The following is a 27,530-nucleotide window of genomic DNA, read 5'->3' as shown; positions in this document are numbered from 1 at the left end:
TAGCCATCTCTACATTGCTGATATTCTCTTAGAGACAATACGAATGTTTATGTTTATAGTGATCTATAAATTTATGTTATCAAATGTTGTTTACTATATGAATATTATGAAAAGTGTATTTATGAATGATAACTTTAATAGTTCACTTTAATTTCTGGAACTAATTTTCATTCACTCATTGCCTTTAGGTATGTTTTAATGTTTATGCTTCTTAATGGAATGAACTTCTCCTAACACATGCTACTATATGTATTCGGGCCTCCAGGTTTTTACTCTTACTAGCTTTTCTAATTTACGGTCCTGGCTAACATTCATATTAATTTTCTACCCTCCTCAGGGGGTTCGTACTCGTGGTGGTGCTCCAGTGAGCCCAGACCCGCGGTTAAAAGGTAAGTCGTAGGCAATGAACTTTTGATTCTTCTTTTCTATTTTGACAGTTAGAGGTATACGGATTCAATAGTACAGTTTGATCTACTTAATATATTCCTTTAGGAACTTTCTTTGACTTTTTCTTATATCATCTTCTATTGTTCTATACTATATTTTGTGGATGTTATATTGTTTCTTTGCTTCTCCTTCTCTATCACGTTTCTCATCCACAAGTCTATAATCTTGGTTTCAGATACTAAACTTTTTAACCTATAACACTTCTTTTCTTACACTTTACACTGAGAACTTTTCTATTAGTTCTCAGCCAGAGTACCCCTCCCTTCCCATCCTGCCCTATTCCCTCATTGTATTCCCACTACTTTATCATTTCTTTCACTTTGACTAATACATTGACTACTAATTCCTTCCGACTGTATCCCATCATGGCTAATACTCATCCTCTACCATTACGTGGAATGTCCATGGCCTCACCCATTACATTAAAAGGAAGAAGGTACTTTCTTATTTACAGTCCAAACATGTAGACATAGCTTTACCACAGGAAACACCTTGATGCGATTGAATCTGACAAACTCTGCAGAGATTGGGTGGGGAAGGTCATTCACAGCAGCATTCACAAAAAGGACCCTACAGATGCTAGCCCTGTTCGCAAATGTGGAGTTGCAATCCTTATTCGGAGATCACTTCCAGTCACAATCTCGAAGACCTGGTCGGATCCTGGTGGTCGATATGTATTTGCCAAATTACGTATTGGAAATTCTTACATTTGTCTTGGATCAATCTATGCTCAGATTGGCACCAAAAAGTCTTTTTCTTTTCAACTGAGTAGTCTTCTCACAGAAATTGATGCCTCGCAATACCTCATTGGTGGGGATTGAAATCTAGTACAAGATCCTATTCTAGACAAAACTGGTCCGTTTGATAAAACCAATGCAGCGGATAGAGCTGTCTTAAATGACATGCTCTCGGATAATGGTTTGGTTGACCATTGGAGTCTTAGTCATCCACAAGATAAAGAGTATACATTCTTTTCATCCTCGCAGGGCACGTTTTCCCACTTAGACTACTTTCTGATATCACAGAGAGCGGTCCAATTGGTCACGGAGTCCAATATCCTAGAAGCGGCCTTGTCTGATCATTCTCCTGTCCTTTTAGCTCTAGATGTAGGTCGATCACGACCAGGGCGTAAACCATGGCGTATGAGCATTCAGAGACACAGGACACCCAAGGGTAAACTTCAATTACAATCCCATCTCCAAGATTATCTCGCTAATAATCAGGGCTTTGCCACTTCCAGCAGGACTGTATGGGCAGCAGCTAAGGCCACTATTAAGGGGCAGTTAATGAGTGAGGCAGCACTCGCTAATAAGAATAATATTGCAAAACAAGCAGAATTAGAACGAGACATGCAATCTTATTCTCTTCTATATACATTAGATCCTACCTTGCATAATCGCAAATTATTGGAGCAAGCATGCATGTCCCTTAATGGTCTCTTTAAATCCAAAGCTGAATATGCTTTACAAAGAATGAAGGGGAGACATTACGAGCAAGGGGAGAAGGCCGGGCAGTTGTTAGCTGCACAATTACGTCAAAGAAATGCTGCAATGGCTTTTCCAGCTATCCGATCGACTCGAGGTGACATACTTACAAGGCCCCAAGAGATAGTTAATGAATTTGCCTCCTTTTACCAATTCTTATATACTCCAGGCAACCAAATTGACCTAGATAAGATGTCCTCTTTTCTAGCGAAGGTGAATCTTCTGCGTCTTTCTGGTGATGGTAGAGCTCTACTTGATGGTGAAATCACAAGAGATGAGCTTTCTAAAGCTATTGCTGCTCTGCCTTATCATAAAGCTCCTGGGGAGGATGGTTTCCCTGCTGAATTTTACAGATGGGCAGGTCATAGTACGATTGATACTTTGCATGCTGCATTTCTTGAGGCTGAGAGAGAATCATCATTGGGACCTCTTTTTAATAAGGCAATTATAGCTGTATTACCTAAACTTGGCAAAGACCCTCTATTATGCAGTAGCTATCGTCCCATTTCCTTTTTGAATTGTGATATTAAAATCCTGGCCAGCATTTTGGCGTCTCGACTCCGCAAAGTACTGCCCTCTTTAATACATTATACTCAAGTGGGTTTTGTTCCGGGGCGTTACTCTCGGAATCATCTCCGCACACTGGCCCATACATTGTGGTCTGCTAAACATCTTTCAGAAGATGCCTTGGCCCTTTCGCTTGATGCAGAAAAAGCGTTTGACCGCATTGAGTGGGAATACCTTTTTACTATAATGCATAGATTTGGTTTGGGTGATCAATTAATCATTAAAGTGTGTTTATTATAGGACTGCCCCTCAGCTCAGGTAAATTGTGGTGGTTTTTGGTCTAATGCATTCCCAATTCGGAGAGGAACGCGCCAGGGTTGCCCGTTGTCCACCCCCCTTTTTTCTTTTAGCAATGGAACCACTGGCTGCTGCAATCAGTGAATCTGATATTATAGGTGTCCCCCTCCCAATTGGACATTCTAAAATCTACTTGTATGCAGATGATATCCTTCTTACTCTTACTAATCTTCCCCAATCTCTCCCGTCCCTCCTTCAAATTATTAATGATTTCACCTCCTTTTCGGGTTATAAAATAAATTGGGACAAAAGTAAAGCATTACCCATTTCTGATGGCACTACAAAGGCAGCGATTCACGGATTTCCTTTTCATTGGCAGTCTTCACATCAGAGGGATTTAGATAAATGGAAAGCTCTAGGACTATCTCTTTGGGGTAGAGTTCAAGCTATCAAAATGGTCACCCTTCCGTTTTTCATTAATATTCTAGGTATGCTCCCCCTCCAGATTCCTTTGGCTACCCTTCGATCAATAGATTCCAAGATTAAGATTTTCATATGGGGCTCAGCTAAGCTACATCTTGCTATAGCAAAATTAAAAGCCCACCAGTTATAAGGAGGTATGGGTCTTCCATCCATCGAACACTATTCCCTTGCTTTACACATCTCCCAATTCTCGTATTTTCTGCCAGGAACTAAAGATCTTCCGCAATGGGTTTCCATCGAGCGACATCTTTTATCCAAGGATCCAGATCTTTCTCTTTTATATGGTAGTGGCACTAGTTCTTCTGACCCCAAAAATCCGATCTTATCAGTCATGCACAAATCTTGGCAGAGGGGACATCGTATACTAGGATCAACGCGCGTATTCATGTTCAGGCTCCCCTATGGAATAATTCAGCTATCCATATTAATGGTCGCACTTTATCCTGGCCTTTATGGAAAGCAGCTGGCATTTACTCCCCAGATCAACTTCATGATGGAAATTTCAAAATCTTCTCTCAACTATGCGAGGAATTTAATCTTCCTATACAAACACTCCTCTAAATATTCTTAACTTCAACAATGTTTGAAGAAACACTTGGGATCTCCCCCTTGGTTGCTCCAGGTGTCTCCAATACTATCTTACCTAAATTTGTGGGGGAAGCTTAAGGGAGTGACATCTGGTCTTTGTTAAAATAGAGGAAGCATAAAGGTTTTATAGTCTCTCCCATGCTCTTCAAAATAAATGGCAATCCCGTTTATCTATTTCATATACGGCTTCTGAATGGGACCAGATATTGGAGGGATTACATAAAGGAGTTTGTGAAGCAAGGCTTAAGTTTTGTATATTTAAATCCTCCATGACTGCATTGGTCACAGACTAAATTACATAAAGCTGGACTACTCTCACACTAATTGCTGGAGATGTTCCAACTCTGGTTGTGACATAGCTCATATCATTTGCGAATGTCCAGAAAACAGGTCTTTGACTTTCGTTGGCAGAACTTTGCATTCCACAAGGTCATTATCTTTACCATTTACATCTGCCACCATCCTTTTGCATGATTTACGCAACTGTCCAAACCACAAATTCGTCTCCTACATACTGCGCTAGCTACAGCAAAAATGTGTATTTTGCGCCATTGGAAGTTTCCATCTCCACCTTCTCAGGAAGAATGGCTGGTGGCAATGATGCAGACGGCCTTACATGAGCGTACAATCTATAACCTCCAGGACCAAGTTGATATTTTCCTCCAAACTTGGTCTCCTTTTTTAAAAGCTAAAATTGACGATGTTACCAACCCCACCCTCTCCCCTAATGGAAAGAATTGAATTCATTATTTTACATCCTTGTGTATTTTCTCTTTTCCTTCTCCCTTTACCATTTCATTTCCTTTCTCCCGTCTTCCTTCCCTCCCTTACTCTGGCTCTACTCTCTCACTGTTCCTTCATTCTATTCTTTAAAAAAAGGTCTCCTTTCTCTTATTTTCTTCTTCCTTCCACATCAACTTTCTACTCATCTTTAAACTTTGACGCTCTGATCTTAATATAATTATCTCGTAAAAAGTGGTTTCTTATTTACAGTTAGATTTATTCATATTTTATTATAATATATGCAATATCAACTTCTTATTCATGTTACTTCTATTTATCTATTCACTTATTTATATATGTATACATAGTATGATTCCTTACTCTATTTGTCCATATTTATCAAAATATGTATGTAATATTTATCAGTAATCCATTGTTTCACTAATCCTGCGTTACCATGTATTTTATTGTAAAATTCAATAAAAAATTGAAACAAAAAAAAATAATCAATACAACAATGTAGATGTGCCCATTGTGCTGATCCTGAAGCCACTGCTGTAAGGGACAGTACCTGTGGACGTCACTGCTACAAAAATGCTTAAATCCATAAACCAAAATAATTGCACATTACAAAAAAAACACAAACCTATTCGCTTCTTAAAGCTGCAGCATACAAAGAGCTGACTCTGCTCGACCAGCTTCGAAAGGCAATTCTAGAAAGTTTTATGATCGAGGGACGGAGGAGACAGGGCAACTTGGTAAAAAACACGAAACAGGTGAAGCTCGATACCTTAAAGTTTACTTCACTTGCAACTTCTGAAGACTTGGAACAAGGGACAAACATCTTAGTATTAATTTTCCTAAAAAGTACAACATTTTTGAAAGCTGAGTGCTACACATTCAGAAAGTCGCGCGACAAAGTATGAATCGTGACAAGAAACTATTGTTCCAAAGAACAACTAAGATATTTTGTAATGCAAGGGAAGAGGGGATGGAGGAACACTCATACTATAACAGCCAAGCTTCCACTAAGACACGGTCGTGCAAACCAACCACTGCCAAGCAGTGTTAAAATGTACATATTTACTACTCTGAGACTTAGGGAAAGAGAAGGATCCAGTTACTGTCAGCAAAAGGTATACAAAATAAAAAAAACACGCATGAGCAACAGTGGCAATCACACATTAAACTGACAGTAACGGACATGCCACTGCAATCTCAAAGATCAGAGGATAAATCAAACCAATGCATAACAAGCATATTTGTGGTTAACCTGCTAAATAAAAACTTGAGTAAATCTAGTACCAATCAAAAACAGGTGCATGCATGGTCAAGTTTGAGTTGATAGACCAACTAAAGTTCATGGCACCAAGACAATCAGGATTCAAGCAAAGGCTAATAGTAAGAGACCTATTATCAGGTCACATGCCTCAAATATGATAAGCATGTCTAGTTTACAATCGACCTGGCCTAATGTTTGCGCCAAGTCATGTAACAGAGTAGCTATTGCTACAGAAATTGCCAGATGGGTCACAGCAGCTACTTCATGAGGAACAAAGAAAGAGGTTTTGTTTTTAGAAACGGGACCAGAAAATGTGGATAGTGTATTGCATGGATCTAGTAGCTCCTCTTAAAAATTTTATTCAAAATAGTTTCAAGATCCACCAGCCACTTGCCTATTAACTAGATCGGAATCTGGAGACAACACGAGCAGGCTACTTTATAAACTTGCCAATACAGAGCAAGAAGCTAAAATAAACCCATGAGTCCAGGACGGATAGTGGAAATCGATGGTTAACTGCTGAAACAGCGAAAGCATTCACCAATTACTAAAGGAACAGATGTCTGACCGCAGCCCTCTGTGGAAAAATGTGCCATCATAGGTCAAACTATCTCCCCACGATGTTGATTCCACGTGCACTCCTCTCTCCTTTTCCTGAGGAGAAGGGCACCCCAGTTGTTGCTACCTCTATTTGCCCTGGTTATGGAAAAAATTGTTGAGTGGACCAGGGAAGATACGGAGGTGAAGGGGGTTACAGTGGGTAAAGTGTGTGGAAGGAGGCATTAGGACATGGCGCCCCTTCACACCCATGAAATTTTGCTTTCTGTTCAGCAGCCAAACTCACCACCCCAAGACTGATCTAAATATCACACAGAGGCATCAAGATTTAAAGGAAACTAGAGGAAATAGACATAAGCCCGGGAGCAGAGAGAACCATAGTCCTTTTGGGAACAGCTTTAACTGCATATTGTAGGTAACAATTTCATGTACCCCCAGGTGCAGGTTACAAGAGGCCTATGTAGATGTTGGGACTTAAATACCGGAATCGTACGCCAAGAGGCAGTATCTGGAGAGGCGGGGGGGAGACCCGATATTCACAGTGGGAAGAAGTACACGCTTCAAAATTATTTCACTACCTATGCATCCTCCCAAAACAACCATACTAGATCTCCCACACCCCCAGTCTGTCGGAGGTGAAATCCTTAGTCAGTAAACTCCTTTGGGTGGACAGCATACATTCTTTACAAAAACAGGAACGGGCTCCAAACAACGGTGGTTAGGAGAGATTTCTTCTACTGACAACTCTAGAATTAACTGTTCAGGCAAGATACCATGTACAGTTTACTACAATTAAAGTGGACACTTTGAACCCAAACGTCTTATATAAAGTTAACTCCAGCAAAGAGACTTCTGTAGTTCACATATCTTATAGTTTCAAGCTTTCTTGGGAACTACATACAGCATCGCCTCTACCCTACATTAATCTATGCGCATGCAGTCAGGAACAAAGTAAAAACAAGTGGACTTGCAGAACAATGGTCAAATCAATATCATCTGTGAAGCATACAAATGAACAATACGCAAAGGCCGAGGGGGCGCTAGGTGGCACACGACCAGGATGGCCGCACGCCTGTGAAGCCCTAGCAACCTGGCTCCAATATCCTTCACTGATCCTCCGCTGTGCTTTCTGCAGGCGGACACTGGGAATCTGCAAAATATAACTCCCGCGAGCTTCGGTGCCCCCGTGTCCTGCCCCGGAGGCCGGCAGCGCTGCGGACTAGTGCCGCGGCTGCCCACGTGGGTGGTAGGCCACGAGACACCCATTTGCGGGTCAGCAGGGGAAAAGAAAAAATACACCCGCGCTGAGCCTTTCATCCGTAAGTGACTGCGGCCGGCGGTGAGAGCTGAAGGTGCAGGCGGGTGTCTCCTGCGTGGCCCGCACTTTAAAGACTTTAAGACCCACCGTTGGCATGTCGTTGAGAGGATCGGCCTTCGAGCCAAGACAGCTTTGCTTTGGTGATCTGACTTCAGAAGGAGGGCGGTAGGTGTGAACCGCGCGCTGCAGCCCCGGGGTCTCCGCAGCCCTGGAGTGTAGCTGACTCGTGGTGCTGCGAGGACGGGCTGGGACATACTGCGGCCCCCCTTGGACTGCTGGCACCATCATCTGCTCGCCTCGTCTCCCTCTCCTGGCGGACTGGTCTTTATTGAGCCCGGTGAGCGCACGGACAACAGGCGTTTATGGGAACACTGTTTGCTACCCCCCCCCCCAGAGATGGCACGATTGGGCAATTTTCACACACACTGCGTGAACGGCTCTCGTGCAGAAACTGACAAGACCCTGGCTAAAGCTATCCTCTATAAGGAGAACCAGGCTCTAACTTCCCACATCGGAGTTGAGAGGGGGCGGCGGTGCATTCCTTGGCGCCCTTCTTCGAGGCTGGATGCCGTAGAAGCGACGGAAGACCCCAGTGGATAGTGGGATTCTGCGACTGCCTGCACTGCGTTGCGTCCCGCTCTCCCTCCGCCATCTTTCAGCCCGACAGGGTGCAGCCCTGGACACCTGACTGGGGTTATTCCTACGACTCCAGCGTCTGACATGGGCAAGCCAAATGGTCGGCAGACGCGGCTGGTGTTCGATGCAAAGAGCGGCCACGCGCTCCAATTCAGAAGACTCAAACTCAGCTACAGGAGATATGGCGCAGGCACAGCCTCCATTGCAGGGAGAGGAGGTCAAGTCGTTGCTCCTAGCCCTACAACACAGCATGACAGATCTGTCCGGGAAAATGGACACCATGAATACGCGTCTGGACTTCCTGGTCCAGAAGGTTGACAAACACGATGGGCAGCTGAAAGAACCGGAGAGGCGCATATCGGATAACGAAGATTCCACCTTTAAGCTATAGCAACATACCTCACACATGGACAAGCTGCTCAAAGTCATCATGGTGAAGAATGACGATTTGGAGGCCCGCAGTCGCTGCAACATCAGAATCATGGGAATTCCGGAGAGCACAAACACGGGCCGTATGGAGGAATATGTGGAGCACTTATTACTTGGTGTGAGTGAAGGAAATCCGTTCTCCCCACAATTCAGCATTGAGCGAGTGCATCGCTCCCTGGGACCCCAGCCTCCCCCTGGAGGTCTCCCCAGACCAATTGTGGCCAGTCTCCTCAATTATCGAGACCGGGACACCGCTCTGAGGCTGGCTAGGGAGCACAAGAACCTGCAATATAAAGGGGTGGAATTCACCATCTTTCCAGACTTCACTGTGGCAGTGCAGGAGGCGATGCGCAAGTTCATGTGAGTTAAACAGAAGCTCCATAAAGCTCAGATCCTGTACCCGGCGCGCCTACGGGTCTCATCGAGGGAGGAGCAACATCTACACCAATCCGCAACAGGTGAAGAGTTCCTAAAATCTATTCAACGTCGCTCTCCCGGAGGATCGAGTATCTAGGTCTCCCTCCCCTTAAACTGGTCGCCGACTCTGGAGAGGGGACTGTGGAGAGCTCTGAGGGACCCCTCTCGAACTGGTGCCCTCGGCAGATCTCGCTATACATGATCCGTATGAGCGGGAGCTGGGGGCCTGACAGACGGCATGCTGAACGAGAGGTGATGAGTGGTTCACTGGTGGCGGTATCCAGATAAGTGACTGTAGATCAGCGTTTCCCGAACTGTGGTCCGCGGACCCCCAGGGGTCCGTGACACATTCCCAGGGGGTCCGCGAACTGGAATGCCTTCGAGTCAGCTATTTTTAAATATTTAGAAGCATTGAAGCGCATACAAGCACTGTGAATGACAGCGCAGGGGCGGCGGGACCAAAAAAAAGCGGGCCAATCACCATTTCAGCTTAGGCCGGGGAAGCTGAAGGGTGATTGGCTTATTTTTTATAGACGCGCACGCTCCCAGTCCCACGGCAGTGCGTCTTCCCTCGCGTCTGCAGCCAGCCCAGGAGCATTTTGCCGCCCAATACCCTGTCCCGCCCAATACCCTGTCTCCGCTTCGCCTCGCTAAATACCTGCATTCCGGCACCACTACTACAGCACGTGAGTGTTTATTTATAGTTAATTTAATTTTTTTTACATTTAATCCTGTTGGGCAAGGCCAGGGGAATTAGGACGCCGTGTGTAGGCCGGGTGTACCAGTCGCGCAACACCGATTGTACTCCCGTTGTGTGTGTCGGCCCTCAGCCCGGAATGAGACTTCACCCGAGCACTTCAGAGGTATGTAAAAGCCCATTTGTACGTTATTGAGGCCTTACTGTTTCACCCCTTCTAAGAGCCCCGCGCAGCTGCGGGGCTCTTAGAAGGGGTGAAACAGTAAGGCCTCAATAACGTACAAATGGGCTTTTACATACCTCTGAAGTGCTCGGGTGAAGTCTCATTCCGGGCTGAGGGCCGACACACACAACGGGAGTACAATGGGTGTTACGCGACATTTATGTGAGACCTAGTAATTGCCGGCGGAAAGAAACACTGCAGCAGGTGCTTCTAATGTCTAAAAAGCATAAAAAAACTTTCAAAAACGGACCCAGGAAGCCAGCGGCCGGTGGGCTTTAGGGCGGTGCGACCGGTGCCATCGCACCGGCCGCTGGCTTCCTGGGTCCGTGTTTGAAAGTTTATTATGCTTTTTAGATTAGAAGCACCTGCTGCAGCGTTTATTTCTGCCGGCAATTACCAGGCCTCACATAAATGTCAAGAAAACTCCTGTGATTAATTATCTTCCTGGAGAGAGATGAGCATTTTGTATAGTTGAGGTTTTGTCTTCTGTGAAGTTAGTGCAGACGAGGGTTAATATGCCTGCTGCAAAGAACGTGTGCCAAGTAGATTACAGAGTGGGTATGATAAACAGATCAAATATTACTGCTTTCAAAAGAGACATCCTTTTGTTACTTGCAATTTATAACTTAAATTCCCAACATAGAATAGTGAGCTTTTAACTTTCACCCTGCACTGCATACACACTGCAAAGTATACAATATTAGAACATTGATTAATGTTGCAAAAAGGGTTAATTTGGCTAGAAATCGATTCTTATTATTAAAGAAAACTCCCAACTATGCTGTTTCATTTTCGCCTCGGAGTTTGTGCTTCTCCACACCAAGCACTCTTAAACTATACTGCCTACCAGTATGGATGACATGTGACTCCTACACTTTCAGTCCTTTGGCTCTTATGTAATATTTCCTATACACTGATTTACACACGTATGATTGATTGTCTCTGTGTAATGTGTGTGTGATGGAAAGTGCTCGGACACCCGGGCCTACACTCGTATTAATTCAATGCATCTGAGTGTGTGTGGTAATGGAGACTTGGTCACTGTTAAAGGGTGCTGGTGAGAGAATCCGTGGTGGAGGTGGTCATTGGGGGGGCGTCAACAAACATTGTCGCACAGGGCGCCACCAGCACTAAAGCCGGCCCTGTGCAGCTCCACTCTGCCGTTTGCTTAAACTAGATTCAGCCACCCCCCCCCACCCCGAAATCAGCCCCACTCTGCCTATGTCGTGTGTGTCAGCCCTCAGCCCGGGATGAGACCGCAGCCGAGCACTTCACAGGTCTTTAAAAGACCATTTGCACGTTAATGAGGCCTTACTGTTGTTTCACCCCTTCTAAGAGCCCCTGCAGCTCCACTCTGACTTTTGCTTAAACTAGATTCAGCCACCCCCAAATCAGCTCCACTCTGCCTATGTCGTGTGTGTGTCAGCCTGGGATGCGACCGCACCTGAGCACTTGACAGGTCTTTAAAAGACTATTTGCACGTTAATGAGGCCTTACTGTTGTTTCACCCCTTCTAATAGACCCTGCAGCTCCACTCTGCCTTTTGCTTAACATTCAGCCCCCCCCCGAAATGTTTTCTTAGCCCCCTGCCCCCCACAAAATTTGGCTCCAGTTGCGCCTCTGGTACTTACTAAATACATTACAATTTGGCTGGAATTGTCCCACCTCTGGGTAAGCCCTGTTTGCGCAGTGATTGGGTGGTATTCACTGAGTATGTCATTACCAGGTATGTTAAATATTGCACCCTTCTTAAAATTTAGGACGGTCAAACCGGCCGTAAACTTACAGGGGAAAAGTGTGCTATTTATAGTACCAAAGTACCACAGTCTGCATGTTAGCCTCCAAAAACTCAAAACAGATGCTATTTATCGTGCCCCATTTTTCTTGCTTGATTTAAATTTCGTCTCAGATTGAGGATAGTAACAAATAAGGTTTTATTCAGGACAGATTTGGAAAAAAGGGCTCTCAGACGTTCCTGCAGGTCAAGCTGCTGGCGGATTCTGCCCTCTCTCATTAGATCTGTTTGAGAGGGTTCTGTTTCTAGCTTATGATCACTCAGTCTGGGTTTGGTGACCATTTGCGTATGCCTGGTAACTTGTACCTATTCGCACTTTATGACTGGTCTGCTTGCTCCTCAGTCAGTGCAATGTGTACAGACTGCTATTGTGCTGCTGCTCTCAAAGTCTGTTTACTTTAAATATACATGCAAATGGGTTCAGCACTATTTAAAGAGAGTCCATAGTATTTAAAGGAATTTCCAAGAAGTCACTTTGATTTTCTAAATAATTCTTCTCTTTATTACATCATATCACAGGTATGGAATGTCACAGTCTTGATAGCACAAGAAAGCCATAGCCGACGCGTTTCGTCTCCTACAAGGAAACTTCTTCAGGGCGAAAAAGAACTATTGCATAGAGTTACATCAATTAAAGGAAACGCTATGTAGAGACCTTCAGTAAATATAGGACAATACCCAATAGATATATGTATCTCTGAGTGTAACGGAAACACTCGTGAAATAGTTAAATACTAGGGCGAAAGCTGCTTAAAGTCTTCCACTCAACTCAGTACCAGAGCGGCATGGTAACCCGTACTCTTCTCGTGGCGGTCTACTTTAATGTTGGCATATTCATGCACTCCTTTTGTAGAATGTTGAGAGTGATATTATCATGATCTGAATATTTCAAACACAGTAAATCTGCAGGCGCAGGGCAGCTCAGTGTTTTAGTGTTACAAGTGAAATGACTAACTGCTAGCATGAAAATGTAATATGCATTTGGTTAAAACGCTATTCTGGCTGGAAAAGTAAAACGCGACAGAAAAAAGTTGGGAATTAATGTGGTCTGATAAATGAATTGTTTCTTATGCTTTGAAGCAGTTAACTTAGCCTGTCTTGTTGCTCAAATTAGTGTATTTTCTGGTATTTATGTTTCCCTCATCTTCATTGCTTTATTTTGCTTGTGAGCAAGTGTCACTCATAGTCACTGAAATGTCACTCATAATTACACTGTATTTATGACAATATCACACACCGCAATCTGAAACCTTGGCAGCTATGATTTAGCAGCAGCCTTTCTATAATTCTTCTCGTGTGTGACGAGTGATCAGCTTGTGTGCTAGTAGCAGTGACATTATGGTTTATTCCCGCCGTCAGGGTTGGTTTCATGAAAAGTGTGGCTGCAAGTGTAGTCCACTCCAAATTATTGCATTGATTTTAAAATGGTTTATTTTAAAATGGTTTCTGCATGGCACATTATGCAATCGATGCGTGTAATGATGTTGATAATCCTCATTCTGAAAACTGTATTTACCCGAAGCAGGTGCAGCGTGATTGTCATCACAATGTCACATCATACACTGAGTACTTTCCCCCGCAGGTGACACAGCCCTGCCTTGATGGAATATGCATATGTTAAAAGCGTATGCACGCATTTAAAAAGTGTTTCCTTTTTTATTTAAATTGTAAAAATTGCTTGGGGGTCCCCGGACTCCAGTAGTGATTCAGTGGGGGTCCTCAGGAGTCAAGAGTTTGGGAACCACTGCTGTAGATGATATACGCATCTTGTTCACCCCCTTTTATGTACTTTGTTGGTAACCCTTCTGCAGCTTGGCAAATGGTAAAAACTCTGTTTGTTTGAGCCAGGGGACCCTCTCCCCCCCCCCCCCCCCTCCCCCCCGGTCGATTCTTTCCAGCTAGGACTCTGTATACAACTCGGCCCGGGTGGTAAGAGGAGTGGTTTCTGTGCTCCCCTAGTGACCCCCACCATAGGAAATCCCCCTCGCAAATGGTTGGTTCTATTTGTTTTACCTGTTCAACATGTCTTCAATTGCTTTGCAAGCTTCTTGCTAACTCGGGATGTGGGTGGGCAGGCTATTCCCGGCACGTTTGGGGTGCCGCAGGGGGTGGGGCTGGGGAGAGGTTTGGTATTGTACTTCAACGGTTCCAATATGATGCATCACCAACTGCATCTCCTGACACATAGGACATGGCTTCCAGGCAGATCGCATAGGGCATCAACTATCGCCTTTTCACATGACCATGGCATCCAACACTGACCCCTGGCGGATCAATCTACTCACGTGGAATGTTAGAGGCCTGGGAGACCCCCGAAAATGCAGACAACTCTTGGCCTACCTAAAGGGACACCAAATACACAGCCGTATTTCAGGAGAAACACCACCCCCCACAAATTGCCGTGCTTTGGGAGTAGGTGGGCACCGATTAGGGTATTCTCTTCATACTAGTCTTACTCCAGAGGCACTACTACTGATCAAAAAAGGCATTCCCTTTGTCTTGGGTGGCTCGGCAGGTGACCCCTCGGGCAGGCATTGTCTGCTGTGGGGTAGTCTAGTAGGGCAATCAATCACCTAGGTCTGTTGCTACGGCCCTAACAGATGACCCCAATTATTATACTTCGCTTTGGGGACAAATCCTGGGAGTGGGCTCCACACATGCATGTTGGGGAGGGGATTTCAACACGACGCTTTGCCCCACACTAGACCGTTCTCACCCTCAGCCCACAACTACACACGAACAAAGGAAACGGTCACAGCTCCTCCAAACTCATGGTCTGGTGGATACCTGGCGTCAGGTCACCCGGGGCAGAAAAGAAGGTACATATTACACCACCGCTCGGGCCGCCTGGACTATTGGTTTGTCTCCTGGGGGGTGCTCCCTTGGATAACCTCCGTGACCCATATGGCCATAAGGTTCGCCAACCACTCGCCTGTGCTTTTGCGGTTGACACTTCCCTGCTCTGTTGCTCCTCCTTTCAGCTGGAGGCTGGTGCTGAGGCACTCCTGGACACGGTCTTTCAGGCTGAACTGGGAATGGAGATCTCAGATTTTTTTAGCCGGAACAGGGGATCTGTTTCTAGCATTGGCACTTTCTGGGAGGCTTTTAAGGTTACTATTCATGGCTTCTGTATTGCTAAAAGCTTCGGAGTGCTTCGGGACATTCGGCGTAGCTTGCGCAGACTGGAGGGAGAACTCAAACTTTTAGAAACTGATATTTGGTGTGATCCAACAGGCAGCCGGAGAGCTGACATTAGGACCAAACTCACCAAATACATGGATACTGCAGAGCAGGAGACTCGCTTTAGAGGGAAACATTTCACTGCCCGTCGCTATGGGGAAGGTGAGAGGCCAGGTAGAGCGCTCGCCATGACCCTACAAAAGCCAAGATTTTCAAATTATATTTTAGAGGTGCAAGATGCATCCGGCACATGGCACAGGGATGGTCGTGCAATTCTGGATACGTTTACCACCTTCTATGAGACACTGTGCCACCCGGCGCTCCACGCCCCCAGATTTCAATCCCTTCCTGAAAGATATTACTTTGGGGGTGGTTGGGAGATCACCACCGAGAATTTCTAGCCACAACCTTTGAGACAGACGAATTTAAAGAAGAGATTATGAAAAATCGGGCAAGGCCCCGGGGCTCTGACGGCCTGCCAGTCGACTTCTATAAAACCTACATCGAACAGTTGATCCCCATAATAAGGGAATTTTATGATGAATCGCTGGAATCTCAGGTCTTGCCGGCATCTAAGGGAGGCCTTCATTGTATCCCTACTAAAACCAGACAAGCCTGCGGATCGATGAGATTCATACAGGCCGCTCTCCCTGATCAACACGGACGCGAAGATCCTGGCCAGACCAGGCGGGCTTCATTCCGGGGAGGGCGACTTCTCACAATTTGTGTACCCAATTTGTGTACCCGGTTCTCAGTTATGCACAGCGTTGACCTGCAAATAGCACTTGTGGCAGTCATTCTGGATGCCACGAAAGTCTTTGATTCAGTAGAATGGTATTACCCGATTACCATACTACAATGCATGGGCCTCCCAGGTGGGTTTATCTTGTGGATCCATCTTCTTTAGGCCTCCCCCACAGCTCGTGTACGTATAAATGTCTAGGTTTCGTCCCCCATCATGCTTACAAGGGGTACTCGGCAGGGATGTCCGCTCTCCCCTTTATTGTTTGCCCTTGCAATTGAACCCCTCGCGGCAAAACTCCGGCAAGTTCATCCGGAAAAGGGCCTTCGGTGTTTCCAGCGTCCCATATTGGTCTCACTATATGCAGACGATGTTACTTTATATGTAAAAATCCCGATCCAAAATCTCAACCCACTGTTGCGGGAATTCATACGCTTCGGCGGCCTGTCGGGCATCACCATTAACTGGACTAAGTCACAGATTAACGCAGCACACCTTAAGACTGAAGTCGGACCTTTAATCAAAACAAGAATTCTAAAGCATTGAGACTCGGAAAGCATGGTACTAAACCACCTAAGCGACATATACAATCCACTAAAGCTGCATCTTCAAACAGGTTCCACCCCGATCTGCCAAGAGCAAAAACGCAGCACACCAAAGCTCTTGCTGCTTCTTAAAATCATGAAAGTGCTTTTATCCTTTATAGAATGGCACCATCTGGGGCCAAAAAAACTTGCATATAAAGCAGTGTACTCAGCAAACCTTGTAAGCTAATCCAAGAAAAGCATCTTGAAACGTTTCACTGAAACAGATCCCCAAACTCCTACTCAAAATAACAATTTATTTGCCATAATTGCACAGCTAAAAGGAGATGACGCAAGTTAGCCCAGCAGCCCTTCAATAACTAATCAACATTTAGACAGCATCTTCCCTTCTTCCTCTCCATTCAGACTGAAGCACATGGAACACTAAGACGTTTACAGACTCCAGTCCACGCTCCACACCACAATACATAACTGTAAGAATGTGCACATTTATGCCAGCCACTAGCTATTGGGTGGGAATGACTCCTAGGAGTAAATCTACCTATTTTGCAGCAGGCCTGTCTTGTATTATTGCACTCGGGTCCAAAATGCAGTGAGTCTAGGCTTTTTCAAGATGGCAAAAAAGAGAAAATAAAAACAACCAACCATACTAAACTTTGGCTCTGTGGCCCCAGTGTCCTCCTACATCCAACACTAAAATCCAATTAGAAGCAGGCACCAAACCCCCAACAAACCCAGAAACAGAAGTCTGGTAGGACCAATGCAGGGCCCTCCAGCAAACGGACAGTGGATTTGAAAGATTTGTCACATGGTCTCTCCCTTTAAAGTGTGCCCAGAGTGTTTTATATGGCTCAGACTGTCAAGCAGAATTTGACACTGCATTCAATAGGAGGCCCATACCCCCACCCAGCATATTGTGAATTTGGGAGTTCTCTGCCCATTGAGGTCAGCACATTGTTTTCTCCCGACCGGCATTTCAGGCCTTATTCAAGGCTAATCACAGCAGGAGAGCTAGCCTTCTGACAGTATAGGCATGTAATGGGTAACTTGCTAAAACTGGATTTTTCTTTGGTTTTATCAAATATCCAACTAAGCTATTGAATTGGATTTGTAATAACTTAAAAAAGCAGTGATTTATTTGATTTGTTCTTTTAGCTTGTCCCTTTCCCAAGGTACAGTATTAGCATTTAATATTGCTTCCCACGGTTTGTCTGTAAGCCAGCAGCCTTCCTACAATAAAAATAGATTTTTGGGGTAGTCACAGTAACATGTCAACTTTACATTTCCACATGTTCTGCTTTTAAATACCATGCGCCCTGCCTTGTGGACTTTTTGGCCTACATAGGGTTGACTTAGTATTTAAAAGTAAGGTTGTTATTGACAGATCATGGTGCATGCTCTCCACTGATTGTCAGGCTACAATGGTAGGTCTGAAGCCATGTTTGAACTGCCACTTTGGTGGATGGCACAGCAGTCCAAAATAGCCATGTAACTTCCAGGCCCATGTAAAATGTTGGATCATACAAAATAACATAAAGGCAAGTTAAATACACCAACCAGAATATGCCAATTTCAAACATATTAAAATAGGGAGGAAAGGCATTTTACTACTTATCATGATTAAGTGCACCGAGTTCTAAAGTCGGCAAAGATATAGGTCCATGTAGGAAGCTGGCTCTGTATATATTATACCAAAGTATAGTGTGAACAGAGTCCAGTGAATCCCCAAAGGTAGGCAGAGGTAAAAGTAGATAATACCTTACTCTATTTGTGGTAGTGTGGGTGAGCAGTAATGCTTTAACAGAGGGTAGTGTTACGCATTTATTGTACAAACTCTGGCAAGAAATTATGTCACACTCAAAGACTGAACTCAGACTAATTTGTTTGTATAAAAATATTAATTCGTTATTTTATTTCTAGAACCAAGCCAGGCCTGCTGCAGGTAAGTGTAAATGGTACTTTTCAAGACAGGTTGAACAATACAAGCAAGCTGAATGAAAAATGACTGTTAAAGGTTTGTAAATACTTTGAATACAGTTGAAATTACTGTTAGATTAATTTAAGTTCGTTTTTCTACTCAGTGAGATATGCCTAGGTATTTCACTGGGACACTTCCTAGACAAATTCTATATTTGCAGTTTAAGAGTTCCATACAAACCAACTTCACACTTAAAACAATTTTCAAAGAAAAGCAGTCAATGCAATCCTACGGGAGGAAAAGGAGTTATCGGTTTACAGGAAGGAACTTGGTTGTAGGAGTTGGGTTTCTGGGGTTAGAACCAGGGTTCCCTCTGGGTCAATGATGCACTGTCAAAGAACCCTCAGCGGCACTAGGGCAGCCGGGTGCTGAGGCCCTATGTTATCCAATGAGGGATAGGGTGCCTCTGGTTGGTGGCTGCCAACGAGCAGGCCACAAGGTTGTGGGAGCAAAGCTCATGGTGTTTGGTTCAGGACAAAGGGGATCAGAGTTAGCACACAAAGTGCACCTATAGCGGCGGCTGGGTGCAGGGTGCTGTTTTGGCATCGGGTGCTCTGTTTTCAATGGGGATTGCCGGTTTTGGTTTTCAGCTGCAAGCTCGGTCCAGTCAGTCTTCCAGGAGGAACCAACAGCTGGGCAGGTAAGTTGGAGGGCTCAGATATGTAGTGCCACCCGGATTCGGGCTGTAGTCGTCTGGTGCAGTAGTGGTTCCAGGCTTCGGGTTTTTTTTGTCCTCACCAGGCTCAGTGTCTGTCTTGGGAGTTTCTTTTGAACCTTTCTGCTGTAAACAGGAAGTCTTGTCTTTGTTGAAGGCAGTCAGTCCTCCCAGGGTTCTGGATGTCACTGACAGCAGGACACAGCGACTGATGGCACAGGATCTCTGGAAACTGCAGACAGGCTGATAGGGCCGGGACCAGGTCAGTTCTCTGCAGTCTCCTCTGGTAGGTGTTTTTCGTCTTTCTTCGTAGGTTGCGGGAATTTGTCTTCTTGGTTCAGGGCTGCCCCCTAAATACTGTATTTAGGGGGTGTTTTAGGGGTCTCGAGGCAAGTAACCAATGGTCTATTGACCTTCGTGTGCTCACTGCACATGGGGGAGTTGGCACAATCCGTAATCCTGATTGGAGAGTGCAGCCCTAAAGAGTGGGCTTCACCTCGCCTTCCCCACCTCATGGGTGGGTTTGGCAGAGGTGGGCACACCTTCTGGGCTGGCTAATTTTTCGCCCCCATCTTCCTACTGTAAAGGAGTAGAGACTGGGAGGGGATGTTTGCCCTTGATAGCAAGAGAGGATGGGGGTCGTGTTACAAAGGCGGCAAGGCCTTTGAAGCTCCCCTGCCACAGATAGCTCTTACTGGCCTGAGGGAGGTGTGACCCCCTCTGCCCAGGAAAGGCTTTGTTCCTAGGCTCAGGGAGCTATGGCTCCCACCCCAGGGATCCTGAAACAGGTCTTGCGGTGGCAGGCTGGTGTGTACCAGTCAGGGAAACCACCAGAGGCTGGCTGTTTTTCAGGGGGCATCTCTAAGATGCCTTCTGAGTGCATTTTTCATTAAATCCCACACTAGCATCAGTGGGGGTTTAATGTGCAGGGAAGTTTGATACCAAACTTCCCAGAGTTTCTAATGACAAACTCCCAGCACCATATACTTTTAATGGAATTACTGCACTTACTAGGTCTAATAACTGGTCTAGACACTGTAGTGGTACAGGGCTCATGCACCCGTACCCTCACCACTGGTATAGTGCACCCAGCTAGAGGGGTGGCTGACCTATGCGAGGCAATGGGTTGTAGGCATGGTACAGGGATGTGTGCCTTGTCGACTCTTCACTTTGTTCTGCACCAAAACACAGCCTGCAGTGTGTGTGTAAAGGTTCAGGGCCTTTAACAGTGGCACAATAAGTGCTGCAGCCCCTAGAGGCCTTCCCTGGCCACGGTACCCTTGTCACCCATGGTACCTTATACAAAGGACTGACATGTGGCCAGAGGTGCCAATTTGGGTAAAAGGTACAGTTTTGGGAAAGAACACAGACCCTGGAAACCTGATTGGCTTCATGTGCCCTCGGTCCCTGCCAAAGTGCAGTAGTAGTCTAGCAAAAAGTGGGGGCGGTTACTGCAAAAGAAACCCAGCTATCTACATTCCAGCAACAGGTGACAAATCCAGGGCAAGCAAGCAGAAAAGACATTCCTACACTATCCAATGTCCCCATATGTTTATCATGCAGCAGTGCCACATTGTGCCACGCCCACATCGTTAAAGCAAGCAATCCTTGCACAAAACCTCTACAAAAAAAGCCTTTTGGTCAAGCCAACTTAGAACCACTGGCTAAGCAAAGATCACTTTTTATAAACATGAAATGGCAAAGCTAAATGGTCTGGTTTATTAAAATCACTAAAGATAGTCTTATAACATCTACAGTTCTTAAAAACTGACTGAAACACATACATAGATGCACACACACACACGTACAATTTCAAACATCTGCCACAGACCGCGTTAACCCATGGAAACCCCGACCGTGCAAATCCGGTTGTCACTCTTCTACGCATTGTATAGGATCCCACTGATGAAGTCGTAACCAATATGCCTTCCGATCCCACCCTAAGACAGATTGAGAACTGTGGGTCACAAATAACTGAGAAGAGGCATCTCAATGCATTCCATCTTGATGCTTTTCTAACCGCCTCTTTCAATGCATTTCTAGCAAAACATGGTCAGCGACCCATAACACTCAAACTCTCCAATTAAAAGTGTTGTTTCAACTCAGACAAGTCAGAACGTTGCTACCTGCACTAGCACCCCAATAAATGCAAATAACCTTATTCTGGCATCCAATGGTATCAGCTACCCAACTCCTGAACAGCTCTGCCAGACACTCTCCCAGATACAGAGAATGAAATATAGAAATGTAGTGATCCAATGGGGGCTCTTTGCTACTGGACTCAAGCTACACCCTACTGATGAGGCCCAAATAAGCAGAATCCAGTTTGTGGTTGCTTGTGTCCCTTCAGAGAAGACATGGTCTTGAAGTTTTGTGCTCGACAGTTCCTATTGCAGCAGAACCAAGTCCGATTTGGCTGGCTGCTGGTAATCTAGAAGATAATGGGCACTAATCCAAGCTTGTTTTAAGGGGTCGAGATTAGATTACTGGTATTACCGGTAGCACTGGGTGATTCACTGAATAATAAGATCTTATTACAAAAATGTAAGTGAATTACAACAATATTACCCCAAGCTATGTTAGGGGAGACCGAAAAGGCACCAGACAACCAGTTATTAAATGCTAATCACACATGCAATAACCTTCATAGTCAAAGTCGAGGTTAAAAGGTAGTTGTAGCTTAACAGCGCATACGTTCATAGTGGACACGACACAAGTCACTAAGAAAATACATTTAGTGAACAAAGTTCATATGGGCTGAAATTGAAAAAGTCGACAGCAGATGTCAACATTCTTATGCTTACCCAATGAAGATTTGAATTATGGCAGCAAAAACAGCTCAAACGCCACCAAAAACATGATGAGCAACAAATCAACACCAATAATGATAGGCGGATAGCAGGAATGCAGTCCGGGCGACAACATGACATGTACAGGCCTCCTTTGCCACCACGTAAATCAGATTTAAATTTGCGAGATTAGTGAGGTGCAGGTTTGATCTGTTCCCAAATCACAAATAAGGCCCACTTTTAAGACAATCTAACAGTACTACAGCCCTCTGACGACCAGTCAGCTCACGGTTACCATGGCATCATCCACCCGCCGTTAGACAACGGGCCAAAAGAATAATGCCGACATATTGCACTTGCTCGTCAGTGGCTCCCCACACCAAGCGCAGAGCCCTGTATGCAGGAGACAATATAAATCTTCACTTTTTGTCTGGTCACGAGCTAGTCAAAGATGCGACTTCAGACTCTTATTAAGACTACATACTAATCAATAACAAGTGTCAATAACTTATTGATAAAGCAGAGTACTGCTGACATGCCACAGGCCTATGAGAGGATTAGTCCTGCAGGCTTTTTTCTCAGGGAGGCATACTCTAGTGATCAGACTGCACCGCTGGAACATCCTTCTTAAGCACCTGGAGGAGATCCAACAGTCAATGACAAGCTCTACGATCACAAAGAGTGAACGCATGCAACAAAGCAGCAGACTGGTGGGATTCAAGCGACTGGCGCGATAGGTACGAACGACTTTAGGACGCAACATAGACTGCACGGTCAGATCAACAGTCCTAAACCCGAAAAGTAATTCATCTAGTGGCAAGTGAAGAAATGTCCCGACCACTGACGAAGTAGACTAGAAAGGTCCAAAGGTTGGATCTCGAATGAACCAATAAAATGACAGCCTAAGAGGGATCACAGAAACTCATTTGTAGCAGAGCTCTGAACCAATCACCTGAAAGGAGCCCTCCAGGGATTAAAGGGGGAAGTGCTGAGGGCTGTACTGCAAGTAAACTAGCAACCATACAAGCACAAATCGTACTATATCTCAATGTAATGGTTGGAGCGATGACAGTGCTCAGTGACATCACAAGCTGGGCGTGTTCCAAAAGGTTAGAGGCACCACATGGAGTAAACGAACTCAGCACCTCTATTTTCTTATCAGATGCCCCGCTAACCTGCAGGACAGCCACTCAGGCTACAGGTCAGCCACACTTCCCTACTCCCCAAGACAGCCCCTCCTTTCAGCAACACACTGCTGCCTCTACCACCTGGCCCAGTTCCCACATTCTCCACCCCAAGTGCAGTCAGTTTCTACCTTCGATGCAATCACTCCTTTCTCCACCATCAGTGCAGCTCCTCCCACGGTCAACACTTCAGCAAGACAGCCACTACTGCCCCTATGCTGTCCCTTCAATCCTACATCCCTGGAGTGGTGACTCTAGCTTCCACCCAGTCCTTCCTACTGGGCCATCTACAAAGAACCCCATACTTTATCCGGCCATCATGCCACCACTTACTCAGGACAATCACCCTAGTCCCCTACACTGCAAGGTCGTACATCTCTCCCTCCCTCCTCCAGAACACCCTGTTTTCTCCAGGCTCCAAGACAATCCTCCTGGCATACAAACATCATGGTAGAGATAGAGACTTCTGTCTCCCCTCCCCCGCCCCTTACAGATCGGTACACAGGTACATACCTTTTATCTAATGATGACACCCCCGCCTCCCCAGCGCAGTTGTAGTCCCCAGGGTGACAGTATGCAGAGGACTGCACCGACCCTTTCACTTCATGCTTCTTGCCTCGATCTCGGGTCACCCCGGCACAGACTGCCAGCCTCGCCCAAAGGCCACTGGCACCACCCCAGGCTCAGTACCTCCTCCGTGTGCTGCGGGTCTCCTTCCACTGGTAGGCGCCTCCCCTCAGTCCTCCGGCGGGACAGCGCCTTAGTCCCCGGTTGGTTTCTCTCTGTCCCCCGGAATCAGCACGAATTTTCCAGCCTCCTCCTCTCTCTGATATGTGCTAAGTCTTCTTACAGCGGAGACGACTCATATTAACCGCCAACTTTCAAAACTGACACAGAGCGCTGAACCAATCATGTCCCTGCCGAGCTGCACGCTGCGTCAAGACGCAAGCGCGCCACGCGTGGAACAAGGCGTAGAAAAGAGAGTTATATGACGTCACATAAAAAGAACTGCTCTGCAGCTACAAGCATTCTCATGGAAAGCGTAGAGGGTGAACATTACCGAAAGTCTACTGATCGAAAGCGCTGTGGCTTTTTTTAGGATCAATCAGCAACAGCAACATAATCTAGTAGCATGTTCAGTATAATTTTTCATTAAGCACTACTGTAAATATTTAAAAAGTACTTTTTTATATGTTGTCTACATTTCTGTTTTATAGCGCTATTATTGAAGCCATGTTTTATTCTTGGTCTGTTACAAAACAATATATAGTAAGTAATTTCCAAATGGAACAACCCGCGTTTAATTGCCCCGTCTTTTCTGGGATCAGTGAGCGTCCAAGATGGCGCCCTCCGGAGTAAACAGCGCTCGGCACTGGCTTGAGGTTACCGTTTACATTGACGGCTGGCTTGAAAGAAGCAGCATAGTTAGTGTAATGACCGGTATTCCTTCTGAGGCACAGGTGGTAAGACTCCAGGTGTGCCGCTTACAAGTTCAGCGTCTCTCACTTCTCACTGCTATCGACTCCTCAGTGTATTTAATTGCAGCTTAATGCACTGTTTATTCATTTATTTATTTTAGCGATTTAATATAGCGCGGGCATAGCCGAAGGCATCAGAGCGCTTTACAACACACAGGATACATGATTATATCGGGTTATAGTAGTAGTATTTCAATCTGACGTTTACATCGGTGATATGTACAGTAGTTTAGTTACCGCAAGAGACAGTTACACCAAGCATTGGTAAATGCATTCGGTTTCACCTATGTGATTAATAACAAGCTGTTTTTTGTTGTAAATTGTAGTTTATTCAGTAGTTGAACAATTCAAGTTACAGAAAGTCTGTTAGTGTTGTAACGTATTTACCCACTATGAGGCAATATATTGTGCTGTTCTTAATGGTATAGTGCAGCCTTAGGGCTGAAGGGGTCTACCTTGAAGCTGGGGAACAAGGTTCAAGTCTCGGCAACGATGCTTAACATCCTGTGATTCTCGGAAAATCACTTAATCTCCCCGTGCCTAACAAAAATGAATGTGTCCATCTGTAACGAAACTGGTGCTCATGTAAAGCGCTCTGATACCCGATGTCTCGGGTCTAGTTCGCGCTAAATAAAACTAAAAAAAAAAAAAAAAGTAATAGCAACATTTTGAAAAATGAAAGAGGGAACTAATAGAATGTATTGATGTACTAGCAATATTATGGTTTAGAGGAGTTCGGACAACATTTGGGCCCGGTGTCAATGCACCTGCTGCCCCATTCTAATAATGCCCCTATTGCCTGTAAGGTAACTGCACATGTGACTGCCTGTGTAGTAGTAAAATATAGCATTATTTGATGTTTAGAGGGGTTATGACAGCTTTTGGCCCCAGTGCTACTGCACCTGCTGCACTATTCAAATCATGACCCTATTGCCTGTAAGGTAACTGCACTTGTGACTGCCTGTTTAGTAGTAAAATATTTCAATATTTGGTGATTAGAGGGGTTCCTAGAGCTTTGGGGCCCGGTGTCACTTCATCTGCTGCACCATTGAAATCAAAAACCTAGTGCCTGCACAGTAACTGCACTTGTGACTGCTTATTTACTAGTTAAATATAGGAATATTTGGTGTTTAGAGGAGTTCTAACAACTTTTCACACCGGTGCCACTGCACCTGCAGCAACATCGAAATCATGGCCCTAGTGCCTGCTAGATAACTGCACTTGTGATTGACTGTTTAGTGGTAACATTTAGCAACATTCTGCATTTAGTGGGGTGCCCAGAGCTTTTGTTCCTGGTGCTACTGCACCTGCTGCACCATTCAAATCATGACCCTATTGCCTGATAGATAAATGCACTTGTGACTGTCATGTTCAGTAGTGAAATTTAGCAATAATCTGGGTTTAGTGGGGTCCATAAAGCTTTTGGCCCCAGTGCCACTGCACCTGCTGCACCATTCAAATCAAGTCCATTTTATCTGCAATTGTGACTGCCTGTTTAGTAGTCAAATATAGCAATATTATATGTTTTAGAGGAGTTCTGACAACTTTTGTGCCTGGTGCTACTGCACCATTCAAATCATGACTGTTGTCTGCAAGGTAACTGTACTTGTGGTTACCTGTTTAGGAATAAAATATAGCAATATTAGGTGTTGAGTGGAGTGCCTTGAGCATTTGGTTCAGGTGCGACTGCACCTGCTGCACTATTGAAATCATGACCCTAGTGTTTGTTCGATAACTGCACTTGTGACTGCCTGTTTAGTAGTAAAATATAGAAATATTCGGAGTTTAGTGGAGTTCTGTCAACGTTTTGGCCTGGTGCCACTGTACCTGGTGCACCATTCAAATCATGACCCTAGTACCTGAAAAATAACTGCATTTGCGACTGCCTGTTTAAATGTAAAATATAGCAATAATCGGTGATTAGTGGGGTGCCTGGAGCTTTTAGTCTCAGTGCTACTGCACCTTCCTGCACTATTGAAACCATGACCCTAGCGCTTGCTAGAGGACTGTACTTATGACTACCTGTTTAGTAGTAAAATATGGCAATATTAGTTGTTTAGAGGAGTTCTGACAACTTTTGGCCTTGGTGCCACTGCATCTGCTAAACAATTCAAATCAAGTCCCTTTTAACTGCAAGGTAACTAATTGTGACTGCCTTTTTTAGTAGTCAAATATATAAATATGTGTGTAGAGGAGTTCCGATAACTTTTGGGCCCAGTGCCACTGCACCTGCTGCACCATTCAAATCATGAACCAGTGTCTGCAAGGTAACTGCACTTGTGGCTGTCTGTGTAGTAGTAAAATATAGCATAGCTCTTGTATATTAACTTTATTTTTAACATGTAATGTTTATTGCAACATTTAGAATTTGATCATAATAACCAAATATATTAAGTTGAAAACAATCAATCTGATAATGCCTACAAAGTGCAAAGAAAAGTACAGAGGCATGAATAGGAAATGTCACAAATGTTCTAAAGCTAAAACAACTGCTTTACAAGACCAAGTAATAAAAAGCAAGCATTCCAGCATACTGTTAGAAGCTGTCTGCCTTTTCCCTGGGAAGAGATCTTATCTCGACAGTGAATGGGGCTTAAAAAGTGTGAACAGCTTTAGTAGAAGTATCATAAATGCATTCAGCCAGAGGAAGTTAACAAAAAAAAGTCCCACACAAAAGCAAATGAATATAGTAATTCAGCATTGGAACTGATAAGATATATTAAATACAAGAAATTTCACAGGCAAAAACTAAAAATTAGGCAGAGGACATACACAGTTGCAGCATCGATTTAAATGGTTGGATCATATAATGAAAGCAGATCAGGGTGCAGTGGAGAGAGGACTTAATTCTGGTTGAGGGTGAATTAATTAAGATGTCAAGGAGGAGCTTGAGGTCTTTTTAGAAGGTTGCGAGGCAGGTGGTTAGATGGAGTGAGGGAGGCAGAGAGTTCCAGATTCTAGTAGCACTACCACAGAAAGACTGGTTCGATTTCCATGGCACTCAGATCTTCCTGGGAGATTTCAACCTTCACTGGAAAGATGTGAATGATGGGGCGGTCAATAGCCGTAAATCCTTCCTGCTAGACCTCAACCTA

General features: G+C 44.9%; 1 protein-coding gene across 3 annotated transcripts in view; it reads right to left on the bottom strand.

Annotated features, from left to right (window-relative positions):
- Window positions 1-23,876, bottom strand: part of KIF4A (kinesin family member 4A) — a 286,675-nt gene extending 262,799 nt beyond the window's left edge. For 2 of the 3 annotated variants that reach the window (XM_085608378.1, XM_085608380.1), the window contains exon 1: window positions 23,648-23,876. The gene's annotated coding sequence lies outside the window, so the exon portion shown is untranslated. Of the gene's footprint in view, window positions 1-23,470; window positions 23,598-23,647 lie in introns of those variants that run through there. The other variant, XM_085608379.1, reaches the window with a different exon arrangement.
- Window positions 23,877-27,530: the final 3,654 nt, after the last annotated feature.

The sequence above is a fragment of the Triturus cristatus genome, chromosome 5_2 (genome assembly GCF_964204655.1).
Source record: "Triturus cristatus chromosome 5_2, aTriCri1.1, whole genome shotgun sequence".
NCBI classification, from domain to species: Eukaryota; Metazoa; Chordata; class Amphibia; order Caudata; family Salamandridae; genus Triturus; species Triturus cristatus.
Note: the sequence above shows the minus strand (reverse complement) of the source record. Positions and strands in the feature narration are given on the sequence as shown.